Genomic DNA, 12,961 nt, shown 5'->3' with positions numbered 1-12,961 from the left:
TTCCAAGAACGGTCTGATGTAAGGGTACTGGAGAAGGTTAACCTGTGTGGGGCAGCCTAGAAGAGGAAGAAGAAAACATAATCTCAGCAGAATATATTTCAGGACAGCAAATATGTAGAGATTTGTGTTCTTGGGTCAGAGTACTGAATGCATATTTATGAGCTATGTGTCTCTAAATTTCAAGACTGTCAATTCTTGCTAATTTGGAAAAGCAATGAGAGGTGTCACTGAGGAACGTGTAATTTTTCAAGGAACCGTGGAAGACCCAGTGGGTGTTAGACCAACTTCCCCAGTTTTTCCAGAGAGATCTCTGGGTGTGTGTTGAATGCCAGGGACTGAATGGATAAAAAAAAAAAAAAAAAAAACACGCCAAGGGTGTATGTAGTTGCCTATCACAGCAGGAATATGGATACACCTCAGGCCCAAGCATGACATACAACTACCTCATGAGCAGCCCCTGTGTCCAGGAATGTGCTAACCAGGATAAAAATTGTTTCTGCATCAACATCAGGAAGGGGAAGCAGACACACACATTTAGAGGCCCTTGGCAATAAGTGCATCGTGTTAGGGCTTGGGTCATCATTTACCGAAGAGGATAATGGACCGGTGAGTAGAACATTTTGCAGGTTTGTTTTCATAGGGACATTTCATTACCTGTCATATTTGTATAGCATTTTATATTTTTCAAGATCCTTTTAAATAGATTATTTTATTTCCCCCAATAACCCCATTATTCTCATTTTACAGAAAGAGTTACAAAGCCCCATCAGGCTGTGTGGCTGTGCTTCAGATCTCACAGCCACTTGGTAGAGGGGTAAGCACCCAGAACCCAGCTCTCTGGATTTCTCCTCCACTTCTTCACCTGGCCTCTTCCTACTTATCATCAGCAAATATTTATCAAGCATCTCTTCTGTAGAAGGCATACTTCTAAGTGTGAGGAAAGCCTCAAGTTTTCCTGTAAGTGTTAACACAAAAATCCTAGAAGGGTTTTTGGTGCTGAATAAAAACCTAGCTCATCTTCCCTGCATAGCGCCCTCTGGTGGCAGTAAGATATAAGTTATGAGGTAACTGAGTTTTTAGGATTCAAGATGACTTGAGTTTTTTTTTTTTAATATATTTATTTACTTTTGGCTGCGTTTGGTCTTCGTTGCTGCGCGCGGGTTTTCTCTGGTTGTGGCGAGCGGGGGGCTACTCTTTGCTGCGGTGCGTGGGCTTCTCATTGCGGTGGCTTCTCTGGCTGCGGAGCACGGGCTCTAGGCCTGCGGGCTTCAGTAGTCGTGGCTCGCGGGCTCTAGAGCGCAGGCTCAGTAGTTGTGGCACATGGGCTTAGTTGCTCTGTGGCATGTGGAATCTTCCCAGACCAGGGATTGAACCCGCGTCCCCCGCATTGGCAAGCAGATTCTTAACCACTGCGCCACCAGGAAAGTCCCTCAAAAGTCTTTACAGAATAAATCTGATCTTCCAGAAAATTAACTGCCCAACAAAATTCAGCATGCTTTAATGGGAGATCAGAAAATCCAGACTCTCAAAGATTTAGAACCTACAATGTCCGGAATATAACTTAAAAATTACTAGCCTATGAAAAGTCAGGAAAATATGACCTGTGGAAAAATAAATCATTAGAATAGACCAAAAATAAGAGAAACAATAAAGTTTTAAAAAAGACTTGAAAAACTTATTATAAATATGTTCACAGATTTATAAAAACAAATACAATGAGGAGACAGATGGAAACTATAAAAATGAAATAAAGGGAACCTTTAGATCTTAAAAATACAATTTCTAAAATGAAAAATTCACTGGATGGACTTAACAGAAGATTAGATATTGCAGAAGAAAATATTAGTGAATTTAGCATGGCCTCATAAGTTATCTAAACTAAAGCAACAGAGAAAATAGGCTTAGAAATATAACAGTGCCTCAATGAACTGTGGAAAAACATCAAGTGGTAATTGGGTTCCCAGAAAGGAAAGGAGTGTTTGGAGAGGATAAAATCTGATGAATTATGCCCTGAAATTTTCCAGATTTAATGAAAAACGTCCATCTACAGATCCATAAATCACAATGAATTCCAAGAAGAATAAACATAAAAACACACATCAAGGCACATCTTAATTAAATTGCTGAAAACCAATCATAAAAAGACTATCTTAAAAGTAGTCGTAAAGGAAAAAAAAGACAACACATATAGTTGAATGAAGATAAGGATTATCACTGATTTCTCAAGCCAAACAATAATGGAATGGCATTTTTTCAATGCTGAAAGAAAAAATGACTTTGTATTATTAATATCACATATAAAGGCATCAAAAAATATGAAATACCTAGTGATAAGTTTAACAAAATATAGTTAGGAACAGTATAGTAAAAACAAACAAAAAAATAGTACTGGTAGAAATTAAAGAACCCAAATGTTCATGGATTGGAAGATTCAATATTACTAAAATGTCTATTTTTCATAAATTGATCTATATAATTCAAAGCAATCTAAATGAAAATCCTTAAGATGAAGCTGTGATTTCTAATTCTTCACTTTCACTGATGGATTCTTCATAATCTGTAACGTTTGCCCAAAGAGAGGCTGGTGTGCTTTCTGCTTTGAGGCACCCTGTGCCTTTCTCAGTTTGTCACGCTGGTTTTGTGATACTGCAGTCACCATGGGAAATACCTCAGGGTGAAGAGTTTGCTGGTTTGGAACCTTGTGCCTTAAAAGTACAGGGAGAGGATCATCAAAGAGATCACTGTTTTCCTCCTGAGTCTAGGTGGATTGTTCTAGCTCTCTTCAATTTTCCAAGTGGTTTATACTTTGGCTCCATACTTTGGGGAAGACCGGCATGAAGGCTTGAAGATTTCTTTAACTTTATCCATAGTTGCGCCTTCTGGAATGGCATTTGGATATGCATCCATGTGAGCAGCTCTTTGCAGGAAACTGCCCTCAGCAGGAAGCCCCTTTGCTGGTCACTTTAGCAAAGCTACATTGTAACTAATTTTTTTCTTTTCTTTTTTTTTATAGCGCACCTTGTCTCTGCCACACTATACAACTAGAAACATTGTAAACAATGCATGGGGCAGCATCTGAGGACTCTGATAAGGAAATCATAGCAGGCTGATTGGAAAAAGAAGAAGAGGAAGAAGAAGGAGAAAGAAAGGAAGAAAGGAAGGAAGGAAGGAAGGAAGGAAGGAAGGAAGGAAAAGAAAGAAAGAGAGAGGGAGGGAGGGAGAAGGAAGGGCAGGCAAGAGAGAGAGAAAGAAAGAAAGAAAGAGAGAGAGAGGGAGGGAGGGAGGAAGAAGGAAGGGTGGGTGAGAGAGAGGGGGGGGGGGAGGGAGGGAGGGAGAGAGAGAGAGAGAGAAAGGGAAAGAAAGAATGAAAGAAAGAAAAAAAGAAAGAAAGAAAGAAAGGAAAGGAAAGAAAAAGAATAAAACTCAAAGCAAGACCAATTCAGCAGTGAATTATTGGGATTTTTTTTTTTCCACCAGTATCTCCAGCCTGGACCCAGAGGCATGCAAAAATCCAGAATTAGGCACTGGTGCAGACAGTAGGAGCTCCAAGAGATCTCTCATTTTAATCTAAGAAATGAGAAAGGGTGCACCTAGGGGTCCAAGAAGAGAAAATTGTAACTAACTTTTTTTTTTTTTTTTTTTTTTTTGCGGTATGTGGGCCTCTCACTGTTGTGGCCTCTCCCGTTGAGCACAGGCTCCGGACGCGCCGGCTCAGCGGCCATGGCTCACGGGCCCAGCCGCTCCGCGGCATGTGGGATCTTCCCGGACCGGGGCACGAACCCGTGTCCCCTGCATCGGCAGGCGGACTCTCAACCACTGCGCCACTAGGGAAGCCCTGTAACTAACTTTTAAACCAGGCACCCCCAAGATCTGCTCATCTCCGGCCCAAATACACCTTTCAAATCTTTTGATCACACAATACCTTGCCTAACCTGTTGGTTCTTTCCTTAGATCAAAAAAGTAGAGGTGAAGAATAAGTAATTAACTGAAGACCAGGTCTTTTTGCTAGTAGCTTCCCCTTCAGTAATCTCACAAGCCATGGGAACAAGACAGCATCTAAAGAAAGATCACAAGGCGTCGACAAGCCTGCACACAGTGGGAGATGGCTACGAGTTTGATCCCCCATCTCAATGATTAACTGAGATTACTTCCTCTTTAAAATTTTTCATGGCTGAGCAAAATCTTTGGAGTTGGTTTTTTGGGGGGACATGAGTTCACCTTTTCCCCAGATTGCTGGCATTCTGATTAAAAGCAATTTTCCTTTCTACCAACAACTGCCTCTCGGGTACTGACTTTTGAGTGGTGAGCAACCGGACCTGAGTTCGGTAACATTCACAGGACAGATGTGGTTCAAAATATCCTTAATCTCACTGTAGGAGGAGTTAAAAAAAAAAAAGTGAGCTCTGTACAAACTCTCTCCAATCCTCACAATGACATTGTTTTTTCTGGTTCTTTCTCCAAACCACATAGTGGATGGCTTCATGCCGACTGTGTGAAGTGGAATTCTATTTTTGGAACTAATTCTGCAGGGTAACTTATTCCACTGAAAATATTCTTCTGCTTTTGGATGCCGACATGTGTGGATCTGAGTGCTACCGTCTGTTATGAGATGATGAAGAATGTCAGGTATGTTTCTAAATGTCTCGTTTATCCACAAGAACCTGGACTCCTAACTCCTCACTAAGGCTGATTAATGCTCCTACCCGTAAGCTGCTTTGCAGTTCAGCCACACATCATGGTACAGACTCTGAACGATCCAGCTTCAAACCAGCTCGGATATTCCACTCAGACACTCCACCCAACTAGGAGTTTAATAATATTCTGGACTGCGGAAAGTAGTATATAAGTACACACTCTAAGATGTCTTGCAGTCTGCCCCCAGAATGCAAGCTTCTAGCAGCTTCTCCTTTTGCGAGTCTGAAGTCTCCCATGTACAAGACAGTTCTGTTATTGCCCTAAAATAAAAACGTAATTGATCCTGGGCAATGATCAGCTGGTAAGAGAGTCACAACAATCTCTCCCTTCTCTCTTGATGCTTCATTGACTAAAGATATCTGGGTAGGAGTTTCAATTTCAGTTGATATAATTCGTTTCTCCCAAAATCTTTAGTTAACAACAACTAGTTGACAACTCTTTAGTAACAGCAAACAGTATAAGTAAACCTTCAAGCTGGTGGAAATCCTGGTCCTGCCATCTACTGGCTGTGTGACCTTGGGAAACTAATTTAACCTCTCTGATTCTTCGGTTTCCTCGTCTGTACTCCAACCCTCTTTTCAAAGTAGGGCCTCTTAATCCTTTCATGTGATCCTTATGGCAGCAGGACAGGAAGAAGGTGTGGGCCCTCAGGTTCTCCCTGTCCAAGAAGTCAATGGAGATTGTTGGATACTCGGCCATTTGCCCCTTGAAGAAGCTCACACCACCAGCCAACCACAGTGAACTGGCCACCCAGCCGGGTCTGGAAGCCCAAGCCACTGCTGACTGCACCACCACATCTGGGAACCTGCCCAAAGATTTCTTAAACATGATAGAAAAGCACTAGCAATAAGAGAAAAGTATTGACTAATTGAATTTTATCAAAATTAAAAACTTTGATTTTCAAGAAACACTGTTAAGAGAAAGGTCAAAAATACTCACAATACATACACCTCACAAAAGACTTATTTCCAGAATAAATACAAAGAACACTTGCAACTCAGTAAGAAGACAGCAACCCATTTTTAAAATTGCCGGGCTTCCCTGGTGGTGCAGTGGTTAAGAATCCGCCTGCCAATGCAGGGGACACGGGTTCGAGCCCTGGTCCAGGAAGATCCCACATGCCGCAGAGCAACTAAGCCCGTGTGCCACAACTACTGAGCCTGCACTCTAGAGCCCGCGAGCCACGACTACTCAAGCCCTCAGGCCTAGAGCCCGTGCTCCACAGCCAGAGAAGCCACTGCAATGAGAACCCTGTGCACCGCAACAAAGAGTAGCCCCCGCTCGCCACAACTAGAGAAAGCTTGCACACAGCAATGAAGACCCAACGCAGCCAAAAATAAAAATAAAATAAATTTAAAATTGCCAAAATATTTGACTGTCATTTCACAAAAGGATATATTCTTGAGAGAATACCTGTGAGGGAATTTGAGGTGATAAAAATGTTCTACGCCTTGACTAGCAGGGTGTTACATATATTTGTCAAAACGCCATAAACTGCACGTTTTAAATAGGTGTATTTTACCTAAATTATAACTCAAAGTTTTTTTTAATAAAAGGGAAAGGGAAGGAAAAGAGGGTTGAAGTTATAGGACATTATGCATGGGTAGGTATCTATTTCTGAATTTAAATATATGATATCAAGTGAAAAGTTAAAGTTATTGAATACTACCATTGAGCTCACGTATTTTTCTAAAACGTAGTCTCTCTCCCCTCCCCCACCCAAATATATATATTTGCTTATATATACCCACACAGAATGGATACAGAGAAAAAGCATGTCAAAAGTTACTTTGTAGAGCATCAGAGGAAAGGGGGACGGCCCTTTTATTTTCATTTTATGCCTGCCTATACTTCTCAAATTTTCAATTAGTCCATATTAGTTTTAAAATAAAATAAATTTTTAAAACTTTAATGCCCTCAAAGACCTGCCTTCTGCTCTCTAAATGATACAGTTAAAAGACAAGATAGGAAGGTATCTATTCTTTCTGAGTATTTTTATTATTCATACTTATGACATGTGTAGAAACCTTCACTTTTTTATTGTAGAAAAATACACATAACGTGACATTTACCATTTTAACCAATTTTAAGTATACAGTTCATTGACATTAAGTGCATTCCCACTGTTGTGCAACCATCACCACTATCCATCTCCAGAACTTTTTCATCATCCCAAACTGACACTCTATACCCCCTAGACAATAATTCCCCGTTCCCCCACCCTCTAGCCCCTGGCAATCACTAATCTACTTTCTGTCTCTATGAACGTGACTATCTCAGGTACTTCATATAAGTGGAATCATACAATATCTGTCTTTTGTGTCTGACATTTCATTAGCATAATGTCTTCAAAGTTCATCCATGTTACAGCACATATCAGAATTTCACTCCTTTTTAAGGCTGAATAATACCCCATTGTTTGATCTAGTCATGCATCCATGGGCATTTGGGTTGCTCCCATCTTTTGGCTATCGTGACTAAGGCTGCTTTGAACATTTTTGTACAAATACCTGCTTGAGTTCTCGCTTTCAATTTTTTCGGGTATATACCTAGAAGTGGAATTGCTGGACCATGTGATTATTCTCTTTAATTTTTTCCTCGTCTGTAAAATAAGTATGATTATCCCTGCTCTGTCCACACCTGTGGGGCTTTGCGAACCAGATAAGAACTCCTTTGTAACTTGGTAAACGTCAAATTCATGCAAGAGATTATGAGAAAGTTTTTATGAGGAAGAGTATAATCTTAAAAACAAGATATGTATAAATAATTTTTTTAAAAAAATTAAGAATAACAACTAAATGAAGTTACTGAATGCTTCGTGTGCCAAGCACTGACCTATGCATTTCACAGGTGTTAGCAAACTTAAGCCTCATAACAATTTGTGAAGTAGGTATTACTACAGTTGGCCCTCCGTATCTGTGGGTCCCACATCCACAGATCCAACCAACCATAGATCAAAACTATTCAGTAAAGACACAGATGCAGAGAATGGAGTGGAGGACACGGGGAGGGGGAAGGGTAAGCTGGGACGAAGTGAGAGAGTGGCATGGACATATATACACTACCAAATGTAAAATAGCTAGCTTGTGGGAAGCAGCCACATAGCACAGGGAGATCAGCTCGGTGCTCTGTGACCACCTGGAGGGGTGGGATAGGGAGGGTGGGAGGGAGACGCAAGAGGGAGGAGATATGGGGATACGTGTATATGTATAACTGATTCACTTTGTTATACAGCAGAAGCTAACACACCATTGTAAAGCAATTGTACTCCAATAAAGATGTTAAAAAAAAACTATTCAGGAAAAAAATTTTCCACAAAGTTCCAAAAAGCAAACCTTGAACTTGCCACACACTGGCAACTACTTACATAGCATTTACATTCTATTAGGTATTATAAGTAATCTAGAGATGATTTAAAGCATATAGGAGGATGTGCATGGGTTATGTGCAAATACTATACCATTTTATATAAGGGATTTGAGCATCCACCGATTTTGGTATCCTTGAGGGTACTTATAAACAATCCCCCATGGATACTGAGGGCTGACCGTATTATCATTTTACATGTGAGAAAACTGAGGCACAGAAAAGTTACATAACCTGCCCAAAGTCATACACCTAATAAGTAGGAGACTCAGAAAAAACTTCAAGGAGTAATGAACTTCCCCACATGACAGAGTTCTTTCTAAATTTAGTAGGTTTTATCATAATTTACAATTTCAAATTTTGAAACAAAAATGCATTTATCTCACTTCAAAACCACATGAGTAGTCTAAGAAATACAAAGGGAAATAAATCTGTTATAAATGCTACCTAAGTTTCCCCATAAATGGCTATTTCTTTGATACTGAAAGGAAAGAAGAGTCCAGACTCTATAAGCACCACCATGTGCAGGTATCACAAAAACTGGCTTCTGAAAAGGTTTTGACCTCCTTGTTACCAGCAGGGATTGGGCAAGGGGATGGGCAGGTGGAGAGCAATGTCTGCCATTGGCATCAACACGAAGGAAAGAAAAAGCAAAGGAAAGCAGGTGTGAGCAGGAGACACACCATATTTCTAATGAGGTCTTCATGTCTTCTTTGTCTTCAAATGAAAACTGAAGCCATGTAATTTCTTTTTTGTTAACGTTAAGATGTGGTAATGCCAAGCATTCATGACCATAAGCATGGAAAATTGATGAAATTACAGTCTGTTCAGGGAAATAATGTAGTGATGAGAGAAAAAGATCCTCACCTATGTCAGGATCCTGACAGCAGCTTTTTAGAACCGGTGAACATTTCTTTCCCCTCTGCAGGAAGACATCCCTTTGTAGATATGCCAAGTAGATGCTTATGGAAAAAAGTCAAAGAAAAAAGAGACTGACACAAATAATTGAGATATTTTTAAGGGCATGTAAGTCAGTGAGCATTTCATTAGTATCATTTCAGCAATTTTCTGCTCTCAAAGAAGATGCCAAATTGAAATCATATCCTTCTACTTAATGAGCAAAAGAATGTGATTATGTTGCCGTTACGTTAAGATTTGAGACAGTCATCGGATGGGCATGAAGAAAATCAGAGTTAAAGAATCTAAGTAAAATTAACCTGGCCCTTTCCCATGAATGCTTTTCATCAGAATACACTAAAAATAATCACTTCTTTATGAGCTAATAACATCCACAACTCAATGTTCAGAGTAATGCATTTCTAGCATATGCTATATTGAAGCTCCAAGTAATTGAAAAAAGTATTGCTGTATCTAATCATAGCGCATTCAGCTTCCATCTTAAGTACCATCTCCGAAGGTTCAAGGCTACATGACTCTATCAGTTAGTTATTGCTGGTAAACAAGCCAACTCAAAACTTTGTGGCTTCAACGACAACCACTTATTAATCCTCATGAGTTCTGCTGATCTGGATGAGACCTGGCTGATCTCAACTGGGCCTCCTCCTAGGGTCAGCTGGTGTACTGACTGTGGGCAGATTGGTCTAGGATGGCCTTGGCTGGCATGACTTAGCTCTGCTTGCACATGGTGGCTCATCCTCCAGCAGGCTAGTCCAAGTTTATTTTCATGGCAATGGCAAAGTTCTGAGAGAAAGAACAGAAGCAATCAAGGCTTCTTGAGGTCTAGACTCAGAACTAACACATGGTCTGTACTGCATTCTATTGTCCAAAAATAAGATATAAGATCAGTCCAGATTCAAAAGGTGGGGAAACAGAGTCTGTCTCTGGATGAGAGGAACTGCAAAATAACATTGCCAAGGGGAAGAATGGAAGCCACTATAATTATCTAATTGTAAATGGATTGCCTCCAATATACAAACAGATTGAAATGCCAAAGTACACTAATACTCCATTGTTTGACTCTTGGGACACATATTCCTAAAGCCACAAATGTTAAGTTAGGTTCCCCAATTTATCAATGAGCCTATTATCCCACAACGTTGAAGGAACAACTATGCACTGGCAATGTAATATAAAAATTAATAATGTATTTGCTAGGAAAATCACAACAAAGAGGAAAGCAACAGCATTAAATCAGAAATTACTTTCAGACAAAGGTGCCTTAGAGAAGCAAGTTTCATTAGAGGATGATGACTGTATGGATATTTTGAATCATGAGATAGTCAGCGACCTGTGAGGAAATTAGCAGTGACTTGTCTCCATGCCCTTCTTTACCACCTACTGCCCCACAATTCCCTGTCCACCAAACACATGTATTTTGGGTTCTAAACCCCCTCCCCGCTCCAATCTTATTCTTATACTTACTATTGGGAAATTCAGGCAACTGTAGTAAAACTTTTCAAACCAGTTGTCTAGATGTACTCCTGTTAATCCCCCAATCCCTCTTCAGCCCACTTCCATCTGCCTACTGTTTCCACCACTCCACTGAAACTGACCTTGTCAAAGTCATCCACCAGATATGGGCTGCAGAATTCAAGGTCAGTTTTTAGTTATCGTCTCATATGATCTTTGAGCAACACTGGGCCCCACCGACCACACTCTCCTTGAAACGCGTTTATACCTTTGCTTTTGTGAAGTTAGACTCTTGATTTTCCTCCTACTTCAATGGCTCCTCCTTCTGTCTCCTTTGTTGTTTCATCTTTTTTTTCCACGTAACTCTCTACATATAAGAATGCCTCAAAGTTTGGTCCTAGTCCTTTTTCTCCAGCTGCACTTTCTTCCCAGGTTATCTCAGCCATTCCCATAGCTTATAATCAGAGGGGTACCAAGGGCAGGGCGGTGAGAGCTATCCACCTCTGGTTCAGGCAATGGGGATGCATGGTCTGTAGAGATTATTAAAACAACAATAGGACCAGCTATGTGTGGGTCTAATTTTCATTATCACCAATTCTAAACAGCGTCAGCAACAAAATACTCCTAAGGTGGGAGGGCGTATCTTTTATTGATTTAAGTTGTAAACAATGGCTGCAGTTACTGTTGAGTTTTAATAAAAATATGTACGTTTCAAGTTAGCATATTTTAATTACTTATTCTTTAATAAGCATTGTATTGGACATGGAAGTTCATCTGGAGAATGCCCATTTATGCAGTCAGCCCTCCCTCTCTTCCACAGGACACGTGCAGACTCCGCTACATGCATTCATTTCAAGAGAGGTTAGTAATAGTTTGAAATTATTCAATCTTGTGTCAGGTACAGTTCATGTCTGTTCCCCCTGTAGCACTACATATTCCCGTGGTTAGGCAGTCGATTTAAAATAAACAATGACAGCACAGTGATTGTAAAATGGTAAAATCAAACTTGAGTTTTTCAATCCTGTCATTCTACGTGAACATTTGGAGTTTTTATTTGTCTTTAAAACAGTGAAACTGAGTGTGAACTTCAAGGTGTAATATTTCTGTTGGTAAGTGTAAAATATATAACTCATACTGAAATATTTCACTAAATTTGAATAATATCTTTAAAATGAAAATGTATTGCTTTTAATTGTTAATTTTTCTTTTAAAACTAAAGTATTAATCAAGAAAATTTGAATATTACCTATTATTACATGACTATTATGAAAAATATTTTGTCATATAGAGGACGGGGTGTTTTAAAATGATCGACTTGGGGGTCAAGCACATTACATGTGCCACCGCTTGAAACAGTGGTCTATCTATGCACTTTCAAATTTATGTCTCTAGTCTAGATCTCTCTTAACAGCTGCAAATTAACATATCAGAGTGGCTGCTTGACAATTCTATTTGGATATCTTACAGATAATCTCAAAATTAGTCATCAAATGGGCCTTGATTTCCTCTCATCCCACACCAACCCATGTCTCCCTCCAGGCTTTTCAGTAAATGATACCACCATTATTCATCCAGTTACTTAAGCCAAATTCCAGGAGACACTGCTGATTCTTCTTCCCCTTCCCTCTCTTTCCATATCCAAGTAGTTGCCAAGGGACTAGTATAACCATAATTCAAACCATCTAGTGACAAACTCTCCCAGTCTCCCAGCATTTGCACTCATCTCTCCAACCCATGCCTCCCATATAGCCCCTGGACCAGGCGATGTTAACTCCTCTCAAAATCTTTCAATAACTTCCCACTGCTGAGTATCATTACCACAGCCCACGATCCTCTGCGTTTCCTGTCCAACATCATCTCAGAACACTTTCATCCTCACTTATTCTCTGTTACATACAGAGGGCTTGGTTTTGACTCTGAAACACCTCAATCCTTTCCCCAGGTCAGAGCCTTTGCACTTGCCCTCTCCTCGTCCCAGAGGAGGCTTGAAAGCTTTTACTCCAGTTCTCGCAAAAGCTCATTCATTGTTACCCTTTAACTTGTAGTTTAAATGTCACTTCTTCAGAGCAGCCCTCCTTGGCCCTATTCATACCCATTATCAACCTCATAATTATAGTGTTCATTTGGCTCCCAGTTAATGATTTCTTTTCCTTATTATAACAGAAGCTCCGGGAGAGCAGGTCAGCTTGCGCACCCGTGTGTCTTCTCTTCTAGCACAGTGAACACACATCGGGTACAGAGTAAGTCCTCGTTGAGAGTGAATTCATGACCTCTCCTCTCCTGGTCAGCCTCTATATGACTGCTGCAGAAGCTGCCATGCTCTTACATGACATACCTTCACTGGTCCAGGACAGTACATCTGTCTCACATCAAAACACGGAGCCTCTGCCTCAGGATTCTGGAACTGGGATTGAGAGAGAGTCTTTCAATCCCTCTCAGGTAGATAAAGTTGCACCATAAAAACTTAATGGGCTATCAATGACTTTGTTTTCCACCACGAGTCAGAAAAATAGAGACAACAAATTTTCGA

The 12,961-nt window shown here is 40.3% G+C and overlaps 1 pseudogene; it reads right to left on the bottom strand.

Moving 5' to 3' along the window:
- Window positions 1–2,501: 2,501 nt before the first annotated feature.
- Window positions 2,502–5,041, bottom strand: LOC114887580 (annotated as a pseudogene).
- Between the last annotated feature and the right edge of the window lie 7,920 nt (window positions 5,042–12,961).

The sequence above is a fragment of the Monodon monoceros genome, unplaced genomic scaffold, assembly GCF_005190385.1.
Source record: "Monodon monoceros isolate NGI ecotype Baffin Bay Population unplaced genomic scaffold, NGI_Narwhal_1 Super_Scaffold_7, whole genome shotgun sequence".
Taxonomy (NCBI): domain Eukaryota; kingdom Metazoa; phylum Chordata; class Mammalia; order Artiodactyla; family Monodontidae; genus Monodon; species Monodon monoceros.
Note: the sequence above shows the minus strand (reverse complement) of the source record. Positions and strands in the feature narration are given on the sequence as shown.